This window comes from Mytilus edulis, chromosome 4 (genome assembly GCF_963676685.1).
Source record: "Mytilus edulis chromosome 4, xbMytEdul2.2, whole genome shotgun sequence".
NCBI classification, from domain to species: domain Eukaryota; kingdom Metazoa; phylum Mollusca; class Bivalvia; order Mytilida; family Mytilidae; genus Mytilus; species Mytilus edulis.
The window spans coordinates 72369424-72382790 of record NC_092347.1 but is presented as its reverse complement, the minus strand read 5'-3'; positions in this window follow the sequence as shown (position 1 = coordinate 72382790).

Genomic DNA, 13367 nt, shown 5'->3' with positions numbered 1-13367 from the left:
AAAATTTAAAGTTTTTAAGTTCAAGTTCCGAGACCACATTCATTATGTGTCAGAAACCTTTGTTGTGTTAACTATTTAATCGAAATCTAAATTCAGAGCTGTATCAAGCTTTAATGTTGTGTCCATACTTGCCCCAATGTTCAGGGTTAAAACTCTGCGGTCGTATAAAGCTGCGCCCTGCGGAGCATCTGGTTGGTACTGTTTTCAAATCGGTCTACATTAAGGTCCAAAGGGTCCAAAATTAAACTTAGCTTGATTTTAACAAAAATTGAATTCTTGGGGTTCTTTGATATGCTGAATCTAAACATGTACTTAGATTTTTGATTATGGGCCAAGTTGGTCCAAATCGGGGTCCAAAATTATTATATTAAGTATTGTGCAATAGCAAGAAATTTTCAACTTCACAGTATTCCGCAATAGCAAGTAATCTTCAATTGCACAGTATTGTGCAATTGCCAGAAATATTCAATTGCTCAGTATTGGGCAATAGCAAGAAATCTTCAATTGCACAGTATTGTGCAATAGCAAAAAATCTTCAATTGCACAGTATTGCGCAATAGCAAGAAATATCTAATTGCGCAATATTGTGCAATAGCAAGAACTTTTCAGTTGCTCAGTTTTTATGAACAATTTGAGTTATCTTTCTTTGTCCATAAAGTAGTTGAATCAACTTAAATCATTGTTATATACAATATATAATGTATATTCACTTTTACTACCAACTAATAAATCAAAACAATCTTTACCATTCAGTGATTACAAGCACTTTTTTTACATTTTAATATTTTATGATGTATTTAAATAAGTAGTTATTATTGCAAACTCCATTAGAAATTTGAATTGAGATCAGTTTTGGAATAAGGGAAAGGGGGATGTGAAAAAAAAATTGGGTGGGGAGCAGTTCAATTTTTCTCATTTCAGATTTCATAAATAAAAAGAAAATTTCTTCAAACATTTTTTTGAGAGGATTAATATTCAACAGCATAGTGAATTGCTCTAAGGCAAAAAATTTTGTTTAAGTTCATTAGACCACATTCATTTTGTGTCAGAAACCTATGCTGTGTCAACTATTTAATCACAATCCAAATTTAGAGCTGAATCCAGCTTGAATGTTGTGTCCATACTTGCCCAAACCGTTCAGGGTTCAACCTCTGCGGTCGTATAAAGCTGCGCCCTGTGTAGCATATGGTTTATTAATTACTTTTTTAGCTCATAGGGGCCCTTGTGAGCTTATGCCATTACTTGGCGTCCGTCGTCTGTCGTCATCGTCGTCGTCTGTCTTCGCAAACTATTTAAAAAATCTTCTCCTCTGAAACTACTGGGTCAAATACCTTCAAACTTTAACTAAATGTTCCTTAGGTATATAAACATGATAAATTGTATCCGAAGTTTTGATCCATCGACAAACATGGCCGCAATTGCTTAAAATATTATTATCTTGAATATTATTATAGATAGATATAAACTGTAAATAGCAATAATATTCAGCAAAGTAAGATCTACAAAAAAAATTTATATGACCAAAATTGTCAATTGATCCTTGAAGGATGTTTGCTACTCTGTTTCAAAATAACAAACTTTTTTAAAGAGTAAAATGATAGTTTATGAATAAAGGAACCAAAAAAGTAGTAAACATTGGAGGGTCTGTGTGCTTGTTTTCGAAATATAAGCCATTGAAAATTTGGCGGGGAATGGTTTTCTCTAGATTTTTCATAGTTTTAGCAATGGCCATATTTTTGTTTCAAAAACTATGAAAAAATAACAAGGAATTTATAAGATTTTCAAATATGGCTTGTTAAACTATATGTAATTAGATTATGAAAACAAAAGAAGGGATTAGGCGGCAACTTTTTTTATATCAATACATGGATAAAAGCAGAGGATTCCGAAAATCGGGCAAAAGTTCAAACACAAGATCTAAAGTAGCAAAGTATCATTAAGGAGTTATTGCCCTTTAAAGACAATTTTACACAATTTGTTCTACAAGTTTGCTAACATTTAAAAATTTTCACTTTTGAAACTGTTGTGCCTAATACTTTTTAACTTTAAATGAATGTTCCTTTAGGAATCTAGTTTATGAAATGTATCAAAATTTTTGATCCATTAACAGACATGGCCATATATAGATTAGACCGTTGGTTTTCCCGTTTGAATGGTTTTACACTAGTAATTTTGGGGCCCTTTATAGCTTGTTGTTCGGTGTGAGCTAAGGCTCCGTGTTGAAGGCCGTACTTTAACCTATAATGGTTTACTTTTTAAATTGTTATTTGTATGGAGAGTTGTCTCATTGGCACTCACACCACATCTTCCTATATCTATGGCCGCCATGGTTAAAAATAGAACATAGGGGTCAAATGCAGTTTTTGGCTTATCTCAGAAGCTAAAGCATTTAGAGCAAATCTGAAATGCGGGTAAAAATGTTCAAAAGGTCAAGATGTATCAGCCCTGAAATTTTCAGACTTACCGAACAACCCATTGTTGCTGCCACTAAATTTTGTAGTTTTTATACGACCGCAATTTTTTTTGCTTCGATTAGTGCTATCATGTCGTCGGGCCAAATCAATTAGGGGCCAAAAAAAGGGGCCCAAAATAAGCATTTTTGTAGTTTTCAAACAATAATTTGTGTTTAAGTGAATGAATTTCTCTGAAATTATACCACAAGTTTCCATATCAGGAAGGGATAGTTAGTATTGATTTTGGGGGTTATGGTCCAAATAGTTTAGGAGTTAGGGGCAAAAAAAAGGGGGAACAACTAGTTTTTTTTCTGGTCAATGGACAATTAAGACAATTTCAAAGCAGTGTAGGGGAGGTAATTCAAAAGCATTGTTTAAAGGGTATCTCAATCTTCAAAATCGGTTATCTAAAAATACTACCATCGTTAACATTTTTAACAATAAAAATCGTGGTTACCCTTCTATCGACAAGTGTCATGCCACAAAATGACTTACATGTCCCCGTCTTTCCACCAACAATACGGTTTTAAGGTCCACGTTTAATGGTCGCACATTTTCTTTGAATAACTTGAAAAACAAACAGTATTATTTATTTACTCACATGAAACAAACCGGGATGTGGTATTCAGTACGTAGGAGAAACTGGACGATATTTATCTAAACGCACTCAAGAACATCTGTATCGTTTTAAAAGACCCAATAAATTCAAAAGTATCATTTACCAACACCTTAAGAAGCACAACCATCCTTTTAAATATTTAGCAGTTCAACCTTTAGAAGTAGTAAATAAGCAGCCTGGTGAATCTCATTCAAAGTTTGTACGATCACGGAAAATAATTGAATTAAATTGGATTAAAAAATTATAGACAGTCTACCCTCTCGGTCTAAATGATAATATCATGGGAATTGGTAATATATCTAAAACCGATTCCGTTAACATTTTGGATATAGTTTCTAAAAGTGTCCGTAAAAACCGTTCTCACGGTCGTAGAACAAATCGCAATCAAAGAAAATTCCGGACCAATCATACCAATATTTCGGACCTAATTTCTATTTCAAAAAACAACGGCAGACATTATCTGTTAACAAAACTCTGTTCATTACCGGTTAATAAGTTAAATAAAATTTTGGAGGATTGCAACACAATTTTATATAGCAGTCCTAAGTATGAAACTGTTCAAATTATTATGGCATATTGTTATTCTAAACTATTTCCCAAAATTGATCGCCCTGAAGATCATAAAAAAACATTTTATTAAAATAAATTATGTCAATAAAGGTTTTGATTTTATAAATATTGCCGGTATATTTAACGACCATTCTGTAAAAGAACAAATTCCTGGATATTTTGACAATACTGAGCTACCTCTTATTTGTTACATTTACAAGAAATCTACCCGGAAATTTGTGTTTAATTATAGTCAATTGTGTAAAGATGTTAATATCAGTGAAAATACACCTACTTCATGTAATTGTAGTACCTCCGAATATATTTATGGACCCATTTTCCATGTTATAACAGGAGATCTTAACATCGTTCAAGACCGAGAGTTAAAATTATTCCTCAGTAAAGGACCTAAATATCGTCCCCCGTCAACTATTAATTGGAATGAGTGTAGTAATATCATCCACGACTCACTCCATACTTACTGTATGAAATGGATAAAACGGGAAAAAGCTGACAAAAAATCTTTGGACTCTTTTTTTAATTCAGTAATGAAGATAGTTGATATACGTATTCAACATTTTTAAATAACATTTTACTATTAACAATAACCACAATAAACCTATTTCTCGTATCAAACATAAACTAAAAGAACTAGCCAAGAAATTTGTTTTTGTCCGACCGATAAAGCTGCTAATAATATTATTATTGTTTGACGTAAATTTTACATTGAGGTTCTGAAAAAAAAATCACCAATTCACCAACATTCCAACTGACTCCATTTTCAGAAAACGACATCTGTAACAAACATAAACTTTTAGCTACCGCTTTACAAGCAGAGCCAAATACAATGAAAGTCCCAACTATGTATTGGCTTCCGAAGCTCACAAAACACCTTACAAATATAGATTTATTTCGTCTTCCAGCCATTGTTCCACTACTAAATTGTCTATTCTTCTTACCAGCGAACTTGGTACCATTAAAAACCTGATAATAAATTTTTCAAATAAGGCCATCTAAAATAGTTGAATTAATTACTTTTGGAGTGTCAAGAACTCGTTGGAAGTACTTGATAAATTGCATGCTTATATTGGTGATTTTGAATCTGTTCAAAGTTTAGATTTTTCTACCCTGTATACCACATTGCCTCACATTCTCATTAAGAAAAAATTCACACACCTAATTAAATGGGCATTTAAAAAATCAGAATGTGTATATATATGTTCAAACTCTTTTAGGTCATTTTTTAGTAGCAATAAACAAAAAAACTATGTCAATTGGACATGCTTTGATACTATATATGCCCTTGAATTTTTAGGAGATAACATTTTTGTTCGCTTTAGGGATTCCGTATATCGTCAGATTATCGGAATTCCAATGGGGACTAACTGTGCACCACTTATTGCGGACCTGTTTTTATACGACCGCAAAATTTGAAATCACATTGGCGTCGTCGTCGTCGTCGTCGTCGTCGTCGTCGTCCGAATACTTTTAGTTTTCGCACTCTAACTTTAGTAAAAGTGAATAGAAATCTATGAAATTTTAACATAAGGTTTATGACCACAAAAGGAAGGTTGGGATTGATTTTGGGAGTTTTGGTCCCAACATTTTAGGAAAAAGGGGCCAAAAAGGGCCCAAATAAGCATTTTCTTGGTTTTCGCACTATAACTTTAGTTTAAGTTAATAGAAATCTATGAAATTTTGACACAAGGTTTATGACCGCAAAAGAAAGGTTGGGATTGATTTTGGGAGTTTTGGTTCCAACAGTTTAGGAATTAGGGGCAAAAAAAGGGCCCAAATAAGCATTATTCTTGGTTTTCGCACAATAACTTTAGTTTAAGTAAATAGAAATCTATGAAATTTAAACACAAGGTTTATGACCATAAAAGGAAGGTTGGTATTGATTTTGGGAGTTTTGGTCCCAACAGTTTAGGAATAAAGGGCCCAAAGGGTCCAAATTAAACTTTGTTTGATTTCATCAAAAATTGAATAATTGGGGTTCTTTGGTATGCCGAATCTAACTGTGTATGCAGATTCTTAATTTTTGGTCCCGTTTTCAAATTGGTCTACATTAAGGTCCAAAGGGTCCAAAATTAAACTTAGTTTGATTTTAACAAAAATTGAATCCTGGGGGTTGTTTGATATGCTGAATTTAGAAATGTACTTAGATTTTTATACGACCGCAAAATTTGAAAAAATTTTCGTCGTATATTGCTATCACGTTGGCGTCGGCGTCGTCGTCGTCGTCGTCGTCGTCGTCGTCGTCGTCCGGCGTCCGAATACTTTTAGTTTTCGCACTCTAACTTTAGTAAAAGTGAATGTAAATCTATAAAATTTTAACACAAGGTTTATGACCACAAAAGGAAGGTTGGTATTGATTTTGGGAGTTTTGGTCCCAACATTTTAGGAATTAGGGGCCAAAAAGGGCCCAAATAAGCATTTTCTTGGTTTTCGCACTATAACTTTAGTTTAAGTTAATAGAAATCTATGAAATTTTGACACCAGGTTTATGACCACAAAAGAACGGTTTGGATTGATTTTGGGAGTTTAGGTTTCAACAGTTTAGGAATTAGGGGCCAAAAAAGGGCCCAAATAAGCATTATTCTTGGTTTTCGCACAATAACTTTAGTTTAAGTAAATAGAAATCAATGAAATTTAAAGACAATGTTAATGACTACAAAAGGAAGGTTGGTATTGATTTTGGGAGTTTAGGTCCCAACAGTTTAGGAATTAGGGGCCAAAAAGGGACCCAAATAAGCATTTTTCTTGGTTTTCGCACCATAACGTTAGTATAAGTAAATAGAAATCTATGAAATTTAAACACAAGGTTTATGACCATAAAAGGAAGGTTGGTATTGATTTTGGGAGTTTTGGTTCCAACAGAATAAGGGGCCCAAAGGGTCCAAAATTAAACTTTGTTTGATTTCATCAAAATTGAATAATTGGGGTTCTTTGATATGCCGAATCTAACTGTCATGCCTGTGTATGTAGATTCTTAACTTTTGGTCCCGTTTTCAAATTGGTCTACATTAAGGTCCAAAGGGTCCAAAATTAAACTTAGTTTGATTTTGACAAAAAATGAATCAGTTAGGTTCTTTGATATGCTGAATCTAAAAATGTACTTAGATTCTTGATTATTGGCCCAGTTTTCAAGTTGGTCCAAATCGGGGTCCAAAATTAAACTTTGTTTGATTTCATCAAAAATTGAATAAATGGGGTTCTTTGATATACCAAATCTAACTGTGTATGTAGATTCTTCATTTTTGGTCCTGTTTTCAAATTGGTCTACACTAAAGTCCAAAGGGTCCAAAATTAAACTTAGTCTGATTTCAACAAAAATTGAAATCTTGGGGTTCTTTGATATGCTGAATCCAAAAATGTACTTAGATTTTTTATTATGGGCCCAGTTTTCAAGTTGGTCCAAATCAGGATCTAAAATTATTATATTAAGTATTGTGCAATAGCAAGTCTTTTCAATTGCACAGTATTGCGCAATGGCAAGAAATATCTAATTGCACAATATTGTGAAATAGCAATTTTTTTTTAATTAGAGTTATCTTTCTTTGTCCAGAATAGTAAGCAAGAAATATCTAATTGCAAAATATTGTGCAATAGCAAGATTTTTTTTTAATTGGAGTTATCTTTCTTTGTCCAGAATCAACTTAAATCTTTGTTATATACAATATACAATGTATATTCACTTTTTACTACCAACTGATAAATTATAATAAATAACATTCAGTGATAACAAGCAGTTTTTTTACATCTTAATATTTTATGATGTATTTAAATGAGTAGTTATTGTTGCAAACTCCATTAGAAATTTTAATTGAGATTAGTTTTGGAATAAAGGAAAGGGGGATGTGATTAAAAAAATTGGGTTCAATTTTTCTCATTTGAAATTTCATAAATAAAAAAGAAAATTTCTTCAAACATTTTTATGCCCCACCTACGATAGTAGAGGGGCATTATGTTTTCTGGTCTGTGCGTCTGTCCGTCCGTCCGTCTGTCCGTTCGTCCGTCCGTTCGTCCGTCCGTCTGTCCCGCTTCAGGTTAAAGTTTTTGGTCAAGGTAGTTTTTGATGAAGTGTAAGTCCAATCGACTTCAAACTTAGTACACATGTCCCCTATGATATGATCTTTCTAATTTTAATGCCAAATTAGAGTTTTTACCCCAATTTCACGGTCCACTGAACATGGAAAATGATAGTGCGAGTGGGGCATTCGTGTACTGAGGACACATTCTTGTTTTGAGAGGATTAATATTCAACAGCATAGTGAATTGCTCTAAGAGAAAACAAAAAATTTAAGTTCATTAGAACACATTCATTCTGTGTCAGAAACCTATGCTGTGTCAACTATTTAATCACAATCCAAATTTAGAGCTGAATCCAGCTTGAATGTTGTGTCCATACTTGCCCCAACCGTTCAGGGTTCAACCTCTGCGGTCGTATAAAGCTACGCCCTGCGGAGCATCTGGTTAATTATTGGCCTAGTTTTCAAGTTGGTCCAAATGGGGGTCCAAAATTAAACTTTGTTCATCAAAAATTTAATAAATGGGTTCTTTGATATGCCAAATCTAACTGTGTATGTAGATTCTTAATTTTTGGTCCAGTTTTCAAATGGTCTACATTAAGGTCCAAAGGGTCCAAAATTAAACTAAGTTTGATTTTAACAAAAATTAAATTCTTGGGCTTATTTGATATGCTTTATCTAAATATGTACTTTGATTTTTGATTATGGGCCCAGTTTTCAAGTTGGTCCAAATCAGGATTCCATATCAAGTATTGTGCAATAGCAAGAAATTTTCAATTGCACAGTATTGCACAATAGCAAGAAATATCTAATTGCACAATATTGTGCAATAGCAATTAATTTTCAATTGGAGTTATCTTTCTTTGTATAGAATAGAAGTTGATAATATATGTTGGAAATTTGCCAGACATGACTATGATGTCATTATATATTTTTATTTGCCAATAACTTTATGTAAATAACTTCATTGGAAATTTGCCAATATAAAATGTTGCTGATGAAGCTTTTTTTCCTTATCTTATCTAAAATGTTTTTAGATAATGTATGTTGGACATTTGCCAGACATGACTATGATGTCATTTTCTATTTTTATTTGCCAATAACTTTATGTAAATAACTTCATTGGAAATTTGCCAATATAAAATGTTGCTGATGAAGTTTTTTTTATTGTTTTATACAATAAACAATGTATATTCACTTTTACTACCAACCAATCTTTACCATTCAGTGATAACAAGCACTTTATTTTACATTTTAATATTTTATGATGTATTTAAAAGAGTAGTTATTGTTGCAAACTCCATTAGAAATTTGAATTGATATCAGTTTTGGAAAAAGGGAAACGGGGATGTGAAAAAAAAGGGGGGGTTTAAATTTTTCTCATTTCAGATATCATAAATAAAAAGAAAATTTCTTCAAACATTTTTTTGCGAGGATTAATATTCAACAGCATAGTGAATTGCTCAAAGGCAAAAAAAATATTTTAAGTTCATTAGACCACATTCATTCTGTGTCAGAAACCTATGCTGTGTCAACTATTTAATTTTAGATTTAAAAAGTTTGAAGAAGAAATCTTTAATTGATTTGTAAAATCTTGACATTTGTTTTGTGTAAAAAAAAACATGTTATGTCAAAAATTTGATCACAATCCAAATTCAGAGCTGTATCACGCTTGAATGTTTTGTCCATCCTTGCCCCAACTGTTCAGGGTTCGACCTCTGCGGTCGTATAAAGCTGCGCCCTGCGGAGCACCTGGTTTTTATTGCTATGAGTGACAATTTATGACAAAAATAAGCAAAGACCCATCAAAACAACATCTGATAAACAAATTTAATAATACTTTTAGATATTTGGATGATATTTTGGCTCTCAATAATGACGACTTCAGTATGTATATTAAAGAAATTTATCCTGTTGAACTTCTTACTTTAAATAAAGCTAATACTAACAATGACCACTGCCCTTTCCTCGATCTTGATATATATATCACTAACGGAAAGCTGAATACTAAAATTTATGATAAAAGAGATGATTTTTCATTTCCTATCGTTAATTATCCATTTTTAGATGGTGACGTTCCCTTGTCACCATCTTACGGTGTTTATATATCTCTACTTGTACGATTCGCTCGTGTATGTAACAATGTTTTAGATTTTAACGAGAGAAATTTATTTATTACTGAAAAATTATTACACCAGGGTTTTCGATATCACAAACTAGTCAAAACATTTACTAAATTTTATCATCGGTATAAGGACATCATTCGTAAATATAGCTCAACATGCAGACTTCTTATACGTTCAGGTATTTCACATCCAATTTTTTATGGAAATATTCTTTATAAAGCACAAAGGTGTCAGTATTCACCTCAAAAACTAACAAAACCTTTGAATAGACTTATTAAGAAGGGATATAGTTACGATACTGTTGTAAGGTCATTAAAGATTGCATATTTTGGCGTTAATATTTATTCACTTATAGGGTCTTTGCATCGGAACTAAACACATTTATTCAAAAACCAGTTGTTGGCATGACACGGGTTATGTTCTTCTCATATATGTTATGATGGTATGATACTAAACCCCTAACGGGAAGGATTGTGCCTGATGTTCATATGATGAAATCATAATCTTTCAGTCAGTTTAATTGAAGTCTGGAGCTGGCATGTCAGTTAACTGCTAGTAGTCTGTTGTTATTTACTGTAAATTCAGAAATTATTGCGAGGTTTTTATTATTGCGAATAATACGACTGAGTTGTAAACGCAATAATTAAAACTCGCATTTTGTAATATTTTAACTGAATTAAGCATGACTTTTCTCAAAATCGTAAAAATTAGAATCGCATTCAAGTGTAAAATGAGAAAATCGCAATAATAAATGCACGCAATAATTTCTGAATTTACAGTATGTATTATTGTCATTTTGTTTATTTTCGTTTGTTACATCTTCTGACATCAGATTCGGACTTCTCTTGAACTGAATTTTAATGTGCGTATTGTTATGCGTTTACTTTTCTACATTGGCTAGAGGTATAGGGGGAGGGTTGAGATCTCACAAACATGTTTAACCCCGCCGCATTTTTGCGCCTGTCCCAAGTCAGGAGCCTCTGGCCTTTGTTAGTCTTGTATTATTTTAATTTTAGTTTCTTGTGTACAATTTGGAAATAAGTATGGCGTTCATTATCACTGAACTAGTACATATTTGTTTAGGGGCCAGCTGAAGGACGCCTCCGGGTGCGGGAATTTTTCGCTACATTGAAGACATGTTGGTGACCTTCTGCTGTTGTTTTTTTCTATGTTCGGGTTGTTGTCTCTTTGGCACATTCCCCATTTCCATTCTCAATTTTAATGTTGGGTATGTTCGGATTTATCTCCTTTACACTACTTGTAAATTATGTATAAAGAAATGTCAGATTTTGGACTAACTGCCAAAAAACGGGGGTGGTAGTAGTTTTCAAAAAAAATTTCCAAATTTCTCAAATCAAATTTTTAAAAAGTTTGAAGAAATCTTTAATTGCACAATATTGTTCAATAGATTTATAAGATCTTGATATTTGTTTTGTGTCAGAAACCCATATTTTGTCAAAAATTTGATCACAATCCAAATTCAGAGCTGTATCAAGCTTGAATGCTGTGTCTGTACTTACCCCAACTGTTCGATAGGGTTCGACCCGTGCGGTCGTATAAAGCTGCGTCCTGCGGAGCACCTGGTTAGGTCCTGTGATAGGAGCAAACAATGAAATCACAGGATAAGGTATCCTCAGTCAAACTGTATTGTCGATACACTCTAAGTGTTATATGGAAATTCATTTCCTTAAAAAGCTTATGTTTATATATAGTCTATTTTTCCTTATACATTATTTGTGTGTATTCTATATATGTGCACCATTAGAAAATGCATGAAATTTTGCAAAATTCAAAATGTTTTATTTTAATTTTTGCTCTTTTCATCTTTAATCAGTAAGCTATTTTCCCAAGGAAAATGCCTTAGGGGATTGTACACTTCGTTAGTGCAGCTATTAAGAGTTCACTTTCATAATTAACTAAAAAAAAAAAATTCATGTATGTTTGAGATATATTACATGATAATATACATACATCAAATTGAAAAAAAAATAGAAAATTTAATGAAATTGTTCTTCTGATCATTATACAGATGTAAAAAATCTGCTTTACTATATATCTTTATTCTATTGTGGTTTTTGTCATGTCAGTTAAAAAGAAATTTATTTAAACAGTTATTTGAAAATAGTAAAATGGTGTTTTAAAACGAAATGTGTTAGTTTACAAAGTGTAAATACGGCCAAATTCCCAACATTAAAAATACAAACGTAACAATGGATCATCAAATCGGACTTCTTGTAGTATGTCGTCGTAAAACTAACGGAGAAGTATCGGCTTTAGCTATATATAATTTAAATATATGGGTTTTGAGAAAAAGTTATTGTTTTTGTTACCACAAAAATCAAAATTACACTGACAGATATGACGTCTGTAACGTCAGAACACCACAGAGTCCCTAACTTACCAACACACAACGATTCGTATAATTTAATCATCATCTCTGCATTTGTAACACTTTTGGAATCTGGACATTGTGACTTTCCTTGTTCTACACAAGTTTTATATTGACTCACTGCCCTGTAATACCATTAAAAAGAAAAATATCAATTATCAAAAAACTTATCAAAGTGCCAGTATTATAGGTTAAAAATATATGTTTATCATCGTTTTTTGACCTCTATAAAAACATTTAACATTTTACATTTTGTAATGCAAGACTAGATGCCTTGAATTGTTCACATATGCCAACGAAGTCCAAAAAAGTTCGTATCCCTCGAATCATAATGACAGATACTATACAAATCTTAGAATTAAACTGACAAGCAGTATAGCATTGCGTAATATATTGTGTAATTTGATGTGGTATGATTGTGAATGAGACAACTTTCTATAAAAATCAAAAATATATAGAAGATAGCATCTATAGATCACCATAAGGCTTTCATAAATGAGCAAAACCCATACCGCATTGTATGCTATAAAAGGCCTCAAAATGACAAAGAAAAGACTTCCTCCCCCTAACCTACCAAGCGGCAAGAAAAAAAATAAAATTCATGCGTGGGCTTGGTCCTCAATGCTCTTCAAATTCGTACTTTATTTGGCCTTTTAACTTTTGTGGATTCGAGCGTCACTGATGAGTCTATTGTAGACGAAACGCGCGTCTGGCGTATATACAAAATTTAGTCCTGGTATCTATGATGAGTTTATTTATGCTTTTTGTGTGGGAAGAAATGAAGATATTGACTTAATTTCTTTTGACTTGATTCAAACTGTATTTCCAATTACAAATATTTTGTATGGGAATTTTATATAAAGAGAGAGATAGAGAGATTTTCTCTGTCTACAATTCGTACTTGGAATTTGTGTATAAACTCCGTCGTAAGGTTAATAATCTGTACAACATACCAGCTGATAGTAATAGCTCATTTGCCAAATAAAATTTAAGTGTATTCTTAGTAATGTTTTCATATACATTTTTTTTTTAGAAAAACCAAAGGATTTTAATGAAGTATTGAACAATATTTGAAAAAACAATACATTTAATTTCAACAACAATTTTATGTTAATATGTGTTTCTAAATATTGTTGCCTTTTTATTGAAAGCATTTTTTTTATATATATGTTCTTAAATATTTTATTTACGTATTTTCCA